Below are 15,575 nucleotides of genomic sequence, written 5' to 3'. Positions count from 1 at the left end.
CTCTCTCTCTCTCTCTCTCTCTCTCTCTCTCTCTCTCTCTCTCTCCACACACACACACACACACACATCAGATTAGTCAGTTCTTCAAGTTGCTTGTAAGTTTTGGATGATAATATGTGCCATTTTATGTGCACTCTGAGACACCCTGAAGCTTCGGTGCCAGGGTCCCTTCTCCATCTACTTCACCTGGCACTAGTGGACAGATCATGCTATTTTGATGCATCATCTATATCAACCTCATATGAAGGAAGGCCTTGTGCTTACTTATTTATCTTTATCCTTGTTGCTGCACAGCAAACATTTCATTTACTTCAAAGGAGAAACTCAGCAATTTCTGTTTCATGAGCGAGTAGGTACATACGGGATTGAAAGCACCCGCCAATCACTGAAGTGGGTTTTGCAGTATTTTCACTCCCTATCATAGCCTACTCCTAGCTCCAATTGTGTTCCTACTCTAAAAATCTACTTGAACCTCTTCTATTGACTCCCAACTCAGAGTGCATGTTAAATGAAGCCTTGCACCTTCAGCACACAGAATGAGAGGAAGAAGCGGCAAAGAAGACCTGCTGGGTGGGAGAACCCACAGGACCTTGTCATGGAAAATGCACAGCAAGACCTGGGGATTTTTTTTTAAGAACCAAATGGGGCAGCAAATAGAAATAACAGTGGAAAAGGCTCAGTGCTTAAGAACACATGCCATACTTTCTCTCACAGAGGAACAGAATCCTGTTCTCAGCCCCTATATTGGATGGCTCACATCCACATATGACTCCAGCTCCAGTGGATCCAAGGCCCTCTTCTGGCTTCTGCCAGCCATGGCATACTCATACACATGTATACACAAAGATAGAACACTGTTGGCGATGGAATAAGGAGCCTTTGTCATTGGGGATTGAGGGAAACCTGGGACACTGGCACAGACCTCATGATAAACAGAGTGCTGGACTCTATGACCTCAACAAATATTATGCAGTTTCACCCAAATGTGAAGCCAGTTTTGTTATTAGAAAAGGCCGTCAGTATATGCCCATTTTGTTAGTTTGCTTGTATTTAAATGACCAACTTATCTCTCTTGTTCATTGATCTATATATTCAGCTCGGCCAATTCTCAAAGCTTTAGAAAGCTAAGGGTAATTATAATTATCTACGTCTATGTTGACGTTTGCAACATGGTCTAATCCTTAGTTATCTATGTCTTAGTAGTCTATGCCTTTGTCCCTTTTAGCAACATGGCCTAATCCTTATTGCTAATCCTGCCTGAATTTAAGTACAGTCAGACTACAAAAGGGAACAGCCATCGTCCTAACAGCTCCGGCTTTAGAAGTGGATTCTGTATATGTTATTAGTATAAGCTGTGGTGGATCTATGACACTTCATCAGTTAGAGGCAGCTGGCATAGTCATGTAAATGGAAGTATCAGAAGATCTTATGAGGGAAGCATTACCATTAAAATGCTGAGTCTTTGGGGCACAGAGCAAAATCAAAGTGCATAGAGGAGGGTATATCAAGAATAAATAGTATCCTTTCCTAGATTACAATCCCAATAGCCCAGTTTGTGAACTGAGAAGCATTATATCATCTAAAGATTCTAACATTAACATATATGCTACATTTCAGAACCAGAAGGCATCCTGCTTTACGAGTTAGGAAATTGAGAGTCCAGAAGCCTTTGATTTTGAAAGTATCACATGGGAGACACTGATGCTGTTGCTACTCAGACTAATTGATTGATGTGTGGCTGGTACCTTAAGACACAAGACAAGGGCCTTAAATTATACAGTTCTTATACAGAGTAAAAGCAAAAGACAGACTTGGCACACTTAAAACACTTTTAACTTGAAGCCTATCAGATATAGTATCAATATATAAAATGAATAGAAAGGAAGCGAGTATTTATTATAGGGCTTCATTGCATGAAAAGACTATTTAGTATTCCTTTTTTTCTCTTAGTTCTTTATCTTGTTTTCCTCTCTTTTTAATACATTTTATTTGGGGAATCTTGCCTTGGAGCCTAGATTTAAAAAAAAAAAAAAAAAAAAAAAAAAGATGTTACCAAGCTAAGAATACATGCCTAGATACATGATTAAAATAATAAACTGAGGTTAATTGATAATGTATAAACTTGGCATGGTGGCTCATACCTACCATTCCAGCACATGAAAGGCTAAGGCAAGAGGATCAGGGGTTCAAAGCCAGCTTTGGCAACAAAGGAATATCAAGGCTGGCCTGTATCACCCAAGAGCCTGGTTTAAGCAAACTAAAATAAACCAAAATCCAAAGTTATGTTTAAGTTAAGACATACTGACCCTGTTACTACTGTGCTATTATTTACTTTGACCCTTCTAAATGCTCTCTCTCCCTCCCTTCCCCTCTCTCTCTTTCTCTCTTTCTCTGTCTCTCATACACTCATAGACTATATTTTTATGTGAGAATATGAAGCCATCATTACAAAAAAAAAACTGTAAAAGCAAAGGCTATTTCTGGCTCATGGTCTTTGAGCCGCCTGCCCTTGCAAGGTGTTATGTGTGCAATATGTACTTCATAAATACTCAGATATGGGAAGGATGATGGTGACAACAACCTTTGCCAAATGCCAATTACAGGACATCCAGTCAAGGCTTCATGGGTCAATACATCAGCAGAAAGGAAGCAGCAAACGGAATTAAAATAATGTATCTGTTTGTTCATTGTTAATGGCTGCTATGAATTTGAATTAGGCCAGTAATTGCTTCCCTGATATGAGAGCAAAATGCCAAGGTAAAGACTGTAATTAACATTCTGAAAGAATGGAAGCCCTGGGTGCAGGACTCCTTTGGAAAGAATCCTCCATCCTCTTTTCCTTTAGCAACCCCTTTCTAATTTCCTAGCACATTTTGATTTCCAAACTCTAGACCTTATTGGTTTTGTTGGTAGTGGTCTCCATCTTCCTTCTGCTAATTCTGGTTTGAAGCAGTGCTCAGAAGCTCACAATTGCCTTGTGTTTTACAAATGAAAAGTTAGTGCTGGACAGTAACTTTCCACCCAGCATACGCATATGGGAATCTTGATGAACATACACCAAAGGCCTCTGAGGTGCTTGGGTTTTAAAGTAATACTAATTGTCCAGGCTACTCTGTGGTGACAGGAAACTGAGAATGTGTCCTTTCAGCACATCTGGTCATTATTTATCAAGAGATGGACAGGGTAATGACTCAAGTGCGTCATAGTGGAGAAAATCAGCTGACTTAGTCCTATCCTTAAGAAATGATGGTAACTGGGATAAATCTTCAATAAGAAAAACTTAGTTTTCTCACACATTCTCAGTCAGTGCTCCCCTTCTATCCCTGGCTAGGCCTGTGATCTAGGATTACTGTCTTTTTTTGTACCACTTAATCTATGTAAAAAGCTATCTCTCCAGGAGAAACAGATCCCTTGGTGCTTGGGTAACAGGAGCAAGGATATCATTTTGTCTATTTCCTTCCTGGTGACCCCTCGCTCTGTTGTTTACCTAAGCCCTGGGAGATGTTTTGAACTCATAAATAAAAGAATCCTAATCACCACGTTTACACAATGACACTATGCCTACATTTTACTTTACAAAAACTAGATTTTTTACTTCCTTTTCTCCCTCTTCATATCCACCTTCCTCTTCTTTTTTATCCTTTTTGATGCAGGATTTTACTATGTAGACCTTCAACTCAAAATCCTCCTACTTCAATCTCCCCAGTGCTGAAGTAATAGACAAAGGCTATCAAATTCATCTGAAAAATGTTTTAAGAGACAAATATGAAACAGTTTTCATCACAAAGGCATAGAACCCAAACTTAATACAGAAAGAGGAAACCACATTTCTCACATTGAAATTTGTAGGTAGGCTGCTGGAATAATAAGGCCACTCCATCATAAAGTGGAGGTAAGGGGTTGCTTAGTAGGAAGAGATCCAGCATTTGAGAATAACTGGTGTCCATATAAAAATAGCCTGAGTAAGACTTTATGTTGCTAACTAAAAATAATTAATTATACGCAATTAGTTCCATCAGTGAGTATGGCTTACTCGAAAAATATATATTCAACAACATGTACTTATTTGTACTGCCTTTTTCAAAGCATTACTAAATGCAACTGAAGAATACATTTGATATGATATTATGATTAAGGAACAAATTGTTTAGATGAAAATCAATTGCTCCAGGTACCTACGACCTGGTGAGCTTAATATTCGATTGTTTTTTTGTTTTTTGTCCCTCTCTTGGAATGGCTGTAAAATGCCCTATTTTGTCTTAGCAGCAGTAGGGGGTCCCATCTGCAGGATCAGTGACAGGCACAAACTTCATGAGAGATGCTAAAATGAATTAATGGGGCCACTGGAAGGCTGAGAGCGTTTCTGTGCACCCCTAATGGAATCCAATTCTTACTTTCTTTTTGCTAAAGTGAAACAAATTCCATAAAACTGAAACATCGACATTGGTTGTATAGGTGTAATAGAAAAGAATAAACCAACCTGATCATGCTCCTTGCCCATTTTAGAGAAGACTAGAATTGACTGTGCCTCTGGAAGGCAATGGATGGACCTCGCCCACTCAATACTGCTTTTGAAGTGGAAGAATTCTGTTCCAGGGAAGGAGTGGCCTGTATGCTGCGAGGGAGCTTACAGCTTCCTTGGCCTCTATCAGCTACCCACAGCTACAGCCTCTCCACCTTAGAAAGCAGGTGGGGTTTTGTTTTGTTTTGTTTTGTTTTGTTTTGTTTTGTTTTGTTTGTCTCTAGATACTACCCAGTGTCCCCAGGGAGGCAAAATCACTTTTATAACCATTGAGAAGCATTACTTTCTGTGGGCACCTAAGGCACCGCAATTTGGGTGAGATGTTCCAGGCTGTGAAATAACACTGGTCGCAGAGTTTTCTTTCTGACGGTTATATTGAATATCTTGCCTGGCATTGAAAGTTCACTCCCAAGCTTCCCAAGCAAAGGTGACCTGGAGCGATGGCCCCAATTTACACAACAGGGGGGAGTACATATAAGGACTAACTACACGACTCATAAAAATAAAGGGAGGGGAAGTGACTGCTTTACGCCAAATTCTGCTTATCTTTGGATTTGTAAGGAATAGACCTCCAGGTAGAATACAAAGTTCAGTCCATCCACAAATAGACCAACAAAGCATATATATATGTATATATATGTATATATATGTATATATACATATACATATATATACATATATGTACATATATACATATATGTACATATATACATATATGTATATATATACACACACATATATACATGTATATATATGTATATATATATGGAGGAAGGTATATATATTGTATATAGTATGTATACATATAATATGTATATATATAGTATATATATAGTATGTGTGTATATTTACAAAATGGGAGAGATTTTATGGCTTTCATTTAGATAGAAAAAATGGATGGATGGATAGATAGATGGAGAGAGAGATGAATAGATGGAGTCAGACGTGATAGAGATATCAATAGCTGCAACTGGCTTATTAGACAGCAGGTACCTTAGGTGGGTATCTTCTATTGTTTAGATTACATAGATAGACAGTTACCTCTACATGTAATGTAGAATAAATCCACTTAGTCAACCCACTCTCTAATGAGTCAGCTTCTGCAGCTATTCATCCTGGCCTTCCTTCATAACAGCCGAGAATAAGAGATGACCCTGAATTTTCCTTCAGTGATAATGATTTATGAATCAATCAGAAACTCCTCCTTTGAGACAGCTTCAAATCCTTGGATGGCTTGAAATTCTTTTTCCATAGAATTGAGAACTCCTACAAGTCAGTAATTTCATAATTCTTATGCAGTTTAATCAAGGACAGCAAAATACTCAAAGAAAATGTGTGTCAATGCTTTGGGAGCAATGAGATACATTTAAGAGAATAGCTTATGTTTAGACAATGACCATAAATATAATGCCTCAAAATATCCAACATCTTTTGGCCATTAGGAAATATGAAATTTTCCCCAAGAATAGCACTTCAAATTGAGATAACTTTCTAAAGCTTTCTTTAACTTTTATGTAATTACCATTCTGTTTGGAATGACTAAGCTGTTGCCATCCTTATCAGCATTAGCCTTGGTAAAAGAAATTTTGTCTGGAAAAAGTAAAGAAAGCACATAGGATAATTACTAATATTGACCCAGTATATAAGACAGGATGGTAGCTGAATTATAACTAATTAGAAGAAGACCATCAGAATTACAGAGTTCTCAAGGGGAAACATGTTCAGCTTCAAGAGGAAAAAGATAGTGTGAACAAGGAAAAAAAATACCACAGGCTCATATTCACATCTTCCCACAGTTTGTCAGTTTAATGAGATTCACACCAATTGAGATCAAGGGTGCCCATGGACTGACACAGTAAAAGGAGGCTATATATGTCCCAATGATGCACTAACAGAATTATACTCATCTCTGTACTCCGAAAGATGGGATTTTTTGATGGATTCCTTATGTGGGATATCTTTTAATCATAGGGAAAATAACATCCACCAAGTATTAAAGTAGAGATGTTCTACTGCTTCCTTTGGTGTACACATGCCCACAGTTTAATTGACAGATAATTGTGTTGGCAGATCTTCAAGGTACTGTCTGTCGGCTCAGCACCTCAAGCAGGCATGCACATTTAAGAAGTCTTATTTCTTTACATTAAAATCTAATTTACTAGAGATAGTTCCTATTACTAGGATTTTTCAGACTTACAAAAGACCCATCATTGGATGACTTAAGTAAGAGTTTTTTATTTCCTTTAATGTGTGCATATGTGTGTATGGTGGGGTATGTGGAATAAGGTGTATTTTAGAGATGTGGGAGGTATGAAAGGATGTGAATGTTCATATGGATGACTGGGACTTCATGTGTCCTCACATGCCTGCTCAGGCCTGAAGTTGAGGTCTGGAGTCTTTCTCCATAACTCTCAATTCACTGAGGCAGGGTCTCTCAGTAAATAGGAAGTGTGCCAATTCTGGTTCATGTGGGTAGCCAGTTTGCTCTAGGAATCCCCATCTTCACTTCCTGTGTCCTGGGATGAGTCAGCTACCATCCCTGCTTGGCTTTCCATGGGTTCTGTGGATCTGAACTCTAGTCCTAACACGTACATGTCAAGTATTATCACCACCGAGCCACCTCCCAGCCCTACTTCAATTGTTTAAGTGTTTCACTAAAGAATATTATGGGATCTGGATGACAGAAAGAATAAGCTTTAAAATTCAAGTTCTGGAAGCAGTTGCCAATTGAATAGCTATCAGAAATGAAAATAAAGGGTCTCTGAGATCACTGAGTCAATAGTGAGTCTGTTAACATTTTCAGAACTTTGTGGATCGTTTTAAGGAATAAAACCATGATATAAAGCAGGATATTGGCAGTTAATGAAGTTCATCAAAAGCCATGAGGGAAAGAAAATAGACTGTTAACTTTTCCAACTTGGGGGGAAATAATCCAGTTCTGAGGTGGAGAGATGGCTCAGTGGGTGAAAGCACTTGGGCAATGACCTGAGTTTTGGTCCCCTGAAGGAATATAGAAACAGGTCACAGTAGGGCAAGTATCTGTAATCTTTAGCACCCTGACTGGGAAAATGGAAGGCAGACAAAAGACACGGAAGCCTTTGAGCCATTTGGCAAGACTTGTCCAGTCACAAAGAAACGTACTTATGAGCACATACAAATATCACATATCATACAGTACCTGAAAATATCTTGCTCAAGTTCCATTGTTCTATGACTTTATAATTAAAAAACAAAACAAAACAATCATGGTCATAATTCTTTTGGTCAGTCTGTCAGAAGACATGGCCTGTTCACATGGTATAAATGATTATATGCTGTCTTTGAAACCAAAGTGACCTGATGCACTGTCTTAAATCTCCTAGTGAAAAGTTGGGCTTGCTCCTGTTGTGTAACCATCCATTTTCCCATCTGTACAATGGAGCGGAATAGCTCATCTATTTATTTATTTACTTCTCATGAGGATAACAGTATGTCAAGTATCTGGAAACCATATGCGAAGCACACGTAGCGACATACAACTATAAGAAATGCTGGTGTTTAACACTGGCACATGATTTCAACTTACAGGTATCATGGTCAGGAATATGTAGACATGGTGTCCAAGAAATAGTGAACTGTTTTTATGTCTTTTTTGGGATAAATACTTACAACTTCTGCCACGTGACTTGTACTGTTAACATTGATATTATTCTGTTATGATCAAAACAGTTATCATTCCTCGTTCGCTAGTAAGATTATATTTAAATTGAAACCATATGAAAGGACCATAGATATTTCCAGGTAGTTTTTATTAGAGGATGTGATGGTTAATCTTCATTATGAACCTGATGGGATTTAGTCACCAAGGAAGCATATCTCAGGGTGTTTCTGGAAAGGTTTACCTCAAGAGGGAAGACCCTCAGTGACTGTGGGAATCACCACCCCATGCGCTATATAGTTACACCCTGGGTACAACAAGAGAGAGCAAGTTTAATACTGGCATTCCTCACCCCCTGCTTCCTGGCTCCAGATGCAATGTGACCTCTGCCTCCTACCCCTACTGCCCTACATACTTCCCTCCCATGGTGGACTCTGGCCTCAAACTATGAGTCAAAGAAACCCTTGCTCATGCTGTTTCTGACAAGCATTTTGTCACAGCAACAAGAGAAATAACTAATTAACAATGTTGCACGGGCAGGATCATGAGCCCACTTCCTCACATCAGCATTCAAAGGTTGGTAGGATACCCTCTGGAAGACTCAGGTCAGATAATTCTTAGAATTTTTCAGAATTAATCCACAATATATTAAGAAATATTGAAAACAATCATTGAGAAATCAGCTTACTTCATTTGCTTAAATGTAACTATAAAAATCAAGTGAGTGCTACTTATAGTTCATGGTCAGGCTCCTCCAGCTGTTTACATTCTAATCCCAGGCTCTCACCATGACTTAGCATCAGAAGCAAAAAGAATCCATTGCAACCCCGATGTTGGCCAAGACTGCTTGAACATTTCCTCTTCACCGTAACAGGCTTTGTGGTTGCTTTTATCACCATGCCTGAAGTGTGTGCCTAAATTTTATAGCCCAAGAGTTCTAATTGTACCTAACATACCTAATCAATACAGTAAAAGGCTCCCATGAGTTAATAAAGTGATAGATCTCAGATGTCTAACAGTTGAGGGTGCTTACAGGGGCCTGTGAATCATGAGTTTTTATCAGTGACTCGGTGGGATCATAATGTGTTCTTTCAATCTGTACAAAGACAGTAGCGGGAAACTATTTTATAGATTTCTTGGTAATCTGAGCTGATACTCTACCTGTTACAGGACTTTTTCTATAAAATAGAAACACAGCGGGATAAAAAAGACACAAATGGTGATTTTTATAGCAGTCAATAAAACCATGACTCTTACAGTAATGGAAAATTTGTTCATGAATTGTGAAGTATCTGTGGCTCAGTTGGTGTGGTAATAAAATAATTTGTGCCTTGCCACTGGAACTTTCTTTAACGTGCTAGCATGTACGTTTAATTTACCAGTCTCTCTTCTCCTTGGAGGAGAAGTGTCTCTAAAGGCTGTGAAACTTATTAAGAAAATAATGTATCTTAGTCAAATACCGACACCTAATCAAAACAACCTCCTGAATGGCTTTTTAAACTACTTCATAGGCCATTACTTTTATTCATAAAGGAATTTTTCAGACCATTATGTGAAAAATAAATTTATATTTAGTTCTCTCATAAAAATGGAGATGGAACAATTTATGTATAAAATAGTTAACCTTCTGTTTCCTGAACAAAGAGACATGGCTTTTCTCTCAGTGGTCATGTCATGACCTGACCTACAGGAAATAAAACTCACCAGGAAAAAAAGAGAACAATGTGTCAATGTTCTATGGGATTACTTACATGGCCAAAAGCAAGCATCAAAGGACTGTAAGCTGGAGTCAGCTGAAGGAAGAGAACAGAACCCAACCGTTAGATTGATGCTCTACTTGACCTGAAAACACTTCTTTTTCATCCAGATTGTTTTTAAATCATCTCAAAGAGGAATACTATTCTCCAAATGTCTGTTAGTGTCTTTGTGAATATTTACTCCCTAGGGCACCTTTCTTCACCCCACTTTACCCCAGTGTTCCTCAATTATAATAAATAACTAAAATAATGGCAGAATCCTACTTCCAGGTGAGATTATATTGTCAAATTTATGAACTATAATTTTTCTACTTGATGACAAGATATATTCATTTAAATTATACAACTTCACATTTGGAGTTAAAAACAAAGCAAAAAGATAATTATTAACTCTGAAATACAGAGAATGAAATCTTGAAGGGAAAAGTTAACTGTAAACGGTTTCTGGTTCAACCACCCATCCAAGTTTTTCAGTTGCCAAAAGTTTGAACCAACACATCCAAGAGCCATATGTGATTGTGAATTGTTGTGATAATCTCTTTAGGGGGTCATTATAATCAACTCCTGGGATGCCATTTTATAAGAAAATATTCTGTCACACATCTTTGGAGATTTTAGTTCAGTTTAGTCATCCCCAGTGTGTGTAGGTCTGGTAGGAGAAATCTATGGAGCAGAGGTAATGTCAAAGTTACCTCCCCACATCCCCGACCACATGACCAGGATGCAGGAGTCAGAGCGAAAGCAAGCTTAAGACTTCAATGACCTGGAGATCTCTCTCACACTAAGCCCTCTCTCTTAAAGTCCACACTCTTACCTCTCAATAGTGAAGATCTGTAGAAAAATGAAGTCTTTGGAAGATGCTTAAGATCCAAGCTATGGGAATACTGACTTCTTTATGGAAAGGAAAGAAACACGAGGGCCAGAATGACTATCCCTGAGGAGACATGAACAAACAGAAATTCATTCAGATAGAACACTGACAACAGACCAAAGGAAAGAACCTACCCAAGCTCAGCTTTAAAAAGCAGAGTTTATCAGGATTATTACAGGAACACAGCTGAAGGGGGTCACATTCACTGCAGCAGCAGCAGCAGCATCCCAAAGCCAAAGCCTTCCCCAAAAGGGATGACTCTCAAAAGCTGCATCTCTAAGCTCCCGGCACATCTTTTAGGCCTGGCCAGAAAGAGAGTCTTTTCTTCCTTTTCCCTTCTCAGAAATGTGTTATCACTGCTTTCATACCCTTACAGAGCGGAACCTTACAATTCCCTGAGCCTGTGGCTTTCATTGGTTTCCTGAGCCTATATGTTCCGTTAGCTTCCTGAATTTTGTGTGTCTCTCCTCTATCTAGTGGGAAATGTGTCAGTTCAAAGGCAGATCACACAACACCCAGAGCATCAGTCACTTTCTTGTCCCCTTGACAGAAGAGCTGACAAGAGGCAACTTAGAGGAGCAATGGTTTCTTTGAGGTTGTGGTTAGAGGGACAGAGTCCTACAGATGAGAAAGACATGGCTACAGGCAGCCTGGATTCCTCACATTCTCCAGTGTGAGGAGGCAGAGAGAGCCAGAAACATAGCTAGGCTATAAAGGTCAAGGTCTGAGTATAGTAACAGACCTTCTCTAACCAGGTTCCATCTCCCCGAACAGTCTTACTAGCTGAAAACCAAGCATTCACATTTCACATCCAAACTGTAACAACCAGCAAATTTACACAGAGGACACATCTGTGTTTTTCCATTCCTTTACCCTTTTGGTGTCTTCCATGTAAACATACCTGAGACTTCTTGCCAACCACTTGTGAGCAATAAGAAAGTAATGATGACCCAGTTCTATAGATCACAAAGGTGCCTCCAGTGCTAACCAGCCTCCTGTGAGGCTGCTCTGCCCATCTCTTAGCATTTCCCCACATCATGTGGGGCTAGACAGCGTGGATTATTGCTCAGATCCAGCACTCAGAGAGGATAATGTCAGAGTCTTGTATTCCAGTTTATAGTGTATGCAGGACCCTAAAGAGTTGATGGGACCAGGTCTACAAACTGTGTTTGTGCAACTAACACATTGTGGGTAGCACAGAGCATCTTGCTTAAGGCACACAGTAATACAGGAAATCAGTTGCTTCCTGCTCAGGGAAACAAACTGAACTTGTTCGTTTGTCCTCAATTCATTTAAAGTAGAATATAAAATGAGTGTTTTCAAGATTTGCCATACTTGTGCTAGCTACCCTTCTTTAACTGTGACAGAATACCTGGAAACAAACACAAAGGGGCTGAGGGGCTTGGCTCGGTTGATAGTTTCAGAGGTTAATCCACTGTGCTGGGGAGAGTTCAGCAGAGCCCATACTTCCTTGCAGATGAGGGACAGAATGCAGCAGTAAACAGGAAGGAGCCCCATACCTGGATTGGACCCACACAGGTGGTAGGCTTTGAAGAAGTTCTCACCTTCCAGAGTTCTACCTCCTAATAGTTTATTCAAATTTTGAATCATTCAGTAAATTAAACCATTTTGTCTCATATCTAATCTTCTCTGGGAACACCCTGGAAGGCACACTCAGAACTATGCTAATCTTGCTAGATGCTTCTCAGTCCAATCCAGTTAGCTTTCAAGGTCAAATATAGATATTTCTGCTGAAGAATTAGCTCCACTGGGTGTCACACTGAAGCCTGTTGAAGCCAAGGGAAATTGAGCCGCTGACCACAACCTATGCAAATTTGGGTGGCACAGAAGCTGGGTGGCAGAGACCTTGAAGGAAATGGACAGTGGAGCAACTTGATACATCATAGCGTGGAGTTTATGTTGACTGAACAATTTTGCTTAAAACAGTGTAAGAAAAGCAAGAAAGATAGCCCAGTGGGTAAAATGCTCAGAGGGTACAGAGGAAGACCTAAATTCAGATCTCCAGAATCCACAGAGAAAGCAATGAATGGCAGAGTACTCCTAAAACCCCAGCACTAAAAGAGGGAGAAGTATATAAGCTCATTGGCCAGCTGAATCTACAGGCTTCAGGATCAACAAGAGACTGTGTGTCAAAAAATAAAATGTGGAGAGCAATTGAGGAAAGATTTGATGTTTGTCTCTGACCTGCACATATACATATATACATATATCCACCTGGCTCTGCACTCCTCAACCCACAGGCAGGCATGCAGAATGCATGCATATATACCTACAAGCTATATAACACCTACAAGTTATATAACTTTGGAGATAATATAAGAATGTACATTTTTTCATTGAGGTTCACCAATTTAACCTTGTACAATATAACCCATACTAAACACCACGTCCACAGTTTCATTTAGACCCAAGTCAACCTGATAAACACTGGTTAGCAATAGTTGCCTGCAATCCAGCCAGGCTCCTGCCTGAGCTAAGGTTGCAAGCCTAGTTTTACTCTCCCCCTCCACAATTAAATTCTGCACACAATGCATAGTAAAAGAAGCAGAAATAAAAATCCTAGGGTAGCCTGTTGGGGAAAAACAATGGATGCAAATCCTAGAAGTATCATTTACAACCCCACTGGATGCAAAACAAAATGTTCTGCCCGCTAACACAGATTAATAAAATAATTAAGCCATGTTAGACAGGTAAACGATTTAGTCAATTTAGTGTCAGTAAAGCACTCTTACACAGCTTGCAACTTCTGCTTAGAGACTATAAGCATTTGCATTTTATGAGCTTTTAAAAGCATACCTTATTTTAAATGCAAAACCTTAATGTCACATACATCCACACTTAATGGAAAGTTATTTCCATGCCATTTGGGGACAACAACCCAATGCTGGGTTTGGGCAGAGATTTTCAAATAGGCTGAGGTCAACTTTTAAAAGTAGCCAAATAGATCTAGCTTGAAATATTAATCATTTGTTTACCTGTTCTTAATGCATTTTACCCCTGTTAATCTACACTGAAATATCACTTGAAGTTTAATAGCAATCTATATCCAACCATCAAATATTTAGTATCTGTTTAGGAAAAGTAATTGGTAAAACTCAAAGCTACTATTTGTTCTCTTTGATTAATGTTTACCAAGTAGAAGTTTTGGGATAAAATAGTGCATCAGTACTTGATACCTGTTAATGTTCCCTCTCTTTTCAGTAACAACACACCATCATTCACTTGGTCGTTTCTTGAAAATAAAGTGTGATTATTTTCTTAAATTAAACCTTACCTCTTGTAACAAATTTGCATTTGCTTTGGCCCACAGAACTATCAACTTACAAAAACTTCTGCTCTATAAACTCAAGGTGAACCCATTCCTTCCTCTGGTGGCTTGATAATCAAAGTTGGTTATAACCAATTGAGGCTCCAAAAAGCAATCTTCCCCACATGGCTTCCTTGTGATGGCATGATGTGAGGACATGATTTTAATGTCTGTAGGAAGCATGCTTTTAAGTATGCACTGTGAGTTTGGGGTCTGAGGAATGGGTAAACCTAAGTTGAGGGTCATGAAGGCCACACCCTCCAATGCAATGGGCTGTGTCAGGGTCTACTCAAGGTGCAGTGTTAGGGCTTCTTAAACATCCTCCACTTGGGACCCTTTTTATACAACCCCATGTATATAGTATAGAAAAGAAGCATGCCAGTCAAATATTTATTAAAAATCATGAAGAAGTTTATTTTAAAACAATTTCTTGAAATGCATTTGAACTTATTTATTAAAGTTGAAAGCACATTAACATGTTAATGAGGTACATGCGTTATTTATTTTTAGACAAAGAATGAAATCTTGGCTGAATATCTGATACTGCAGGAAGTAGAGCATCTTTAAAGGTTTTCTGAGTACACTGATATATTTAACTTACTGTCATTAATTCTGCAAACACCACTTCACATAAATACCATAGTACAAAATAATGGAGGTATGTTTGGGGGCAATTTCAGAAACTATTGGGAATTCTGTTCTATTCCCAAGTCAAAATTCATTTAATCTTCTTTTTCTGAAACTCAAGTCAGAAACTCAAAACAGAAAATTTCAAAATCAAACGTTCTAATGGGAATTGATAATAGGGAAATATTAAAATTCTGTGTTTTATATCATTAAACTATGATACAGAAAATCTTTTATGTACATGAGAAGCCCCAGGGTTTGGGGCAGACCAGGATCTGGAGTCAGGCCTGAGGAGTTTCAGCCAGTGTTCACTGATTTCTGTGAGAATAGCCACAGTGTCCAGTATGCCTGTGGGACTTTAGAACCCAGGCTGCAGTGAGGTTCCAGGATACAACATGGCCAAGAGCTACAGAAAACACTGCAGGTCGATCATAATCTGACTTCAGCTCACTACTGCCAAGATTTTCTCCACCCCTTCTTTCAGTCATGTAACCTCATGGGCTTATAGCTACAGTTTAAGAAGCTTCAAGTTTGGGAGATCATTTTATAAATAGTGAAAATTACTTTCAGCACATGTTCACTAAAATTTCAATCCTTTGAATGTCCATATTAATGTGATATATTTGAAATAATTGAGGGAGATGTATAAGAAGTACCTGCAGGCCAATAAGGAGTAATAGAGTCTAAATTACCTTCTTCCCAAGAGTAGATTAATTGAACACAGTTTCCTTAAAACCCAAATTGGAAAACTGAAAACAAAAGTGGTAGTGGTGGTGGTGGTGCTGGTGCTGCTGCTGGTGCTGGTGTTGCTGGTAGAGGTGGTGGTGGTGGTG

At 38.9% G+C, this 15,575-nt stretch overlaps 1 protein-coding gene and 1 long non-coding RNA gene across 3 annotated transcripts in view; one reads left to right on the top strand and one right to left on the bottom strand.

Moving 5' to 3' along the window:
• Celf2 (CUGBP Elav-like family member 2) overlaps window positions 1-15,575 on the top strand; it is an 859,338-nt gene that overhangs the window by 223,946 nt on the left and 619,817 nt on the right. The gene's annotated exons all lie outside the window — the stretch shown is intronic.
• Window positions 1-15,575, bottom strand: part of LOC116082813 — a 91,460-nt gene that overhangs the window by 23,784 nt on the left and 52,101 nt on the right. For both annotated transcript variants that reach the window (XR_004115445.1, XR_004115446.1), the window contains exons 4-5: window positions 10,731-10,850; window positions 9,911-9,952 (exon numbers count right to left, since the gene is read on the bottom strand). This is a non-coding gene — a long non-coding RNA (uncharacterized LOC116082813). The remainder of the gene's footprint in view (window positions 1-9,910; window positions 9,953-10,730; window positions 10,851-15,575) is intronic.

The sequence above is a fragment of the Mastomys coucha genome, unplaced genomic scaffold (genome assembly GCF_008632895.1).
Source record: "Mastomys coucha isolate ucsf_1 unplaced genomic scaffold, UCSF_Mcou_1 pScaffold7, whole genome shotgun sequence".
Classification (NCBI taxonomy): Eukaryota; Metazoa; Chordata; class Mammalia; order Rodentia; family Muridae; genus Mastomys; species Mastomys coucha.
This window is presented reverse-complemented; position numbering and strand designations above follow the sequence as displayed.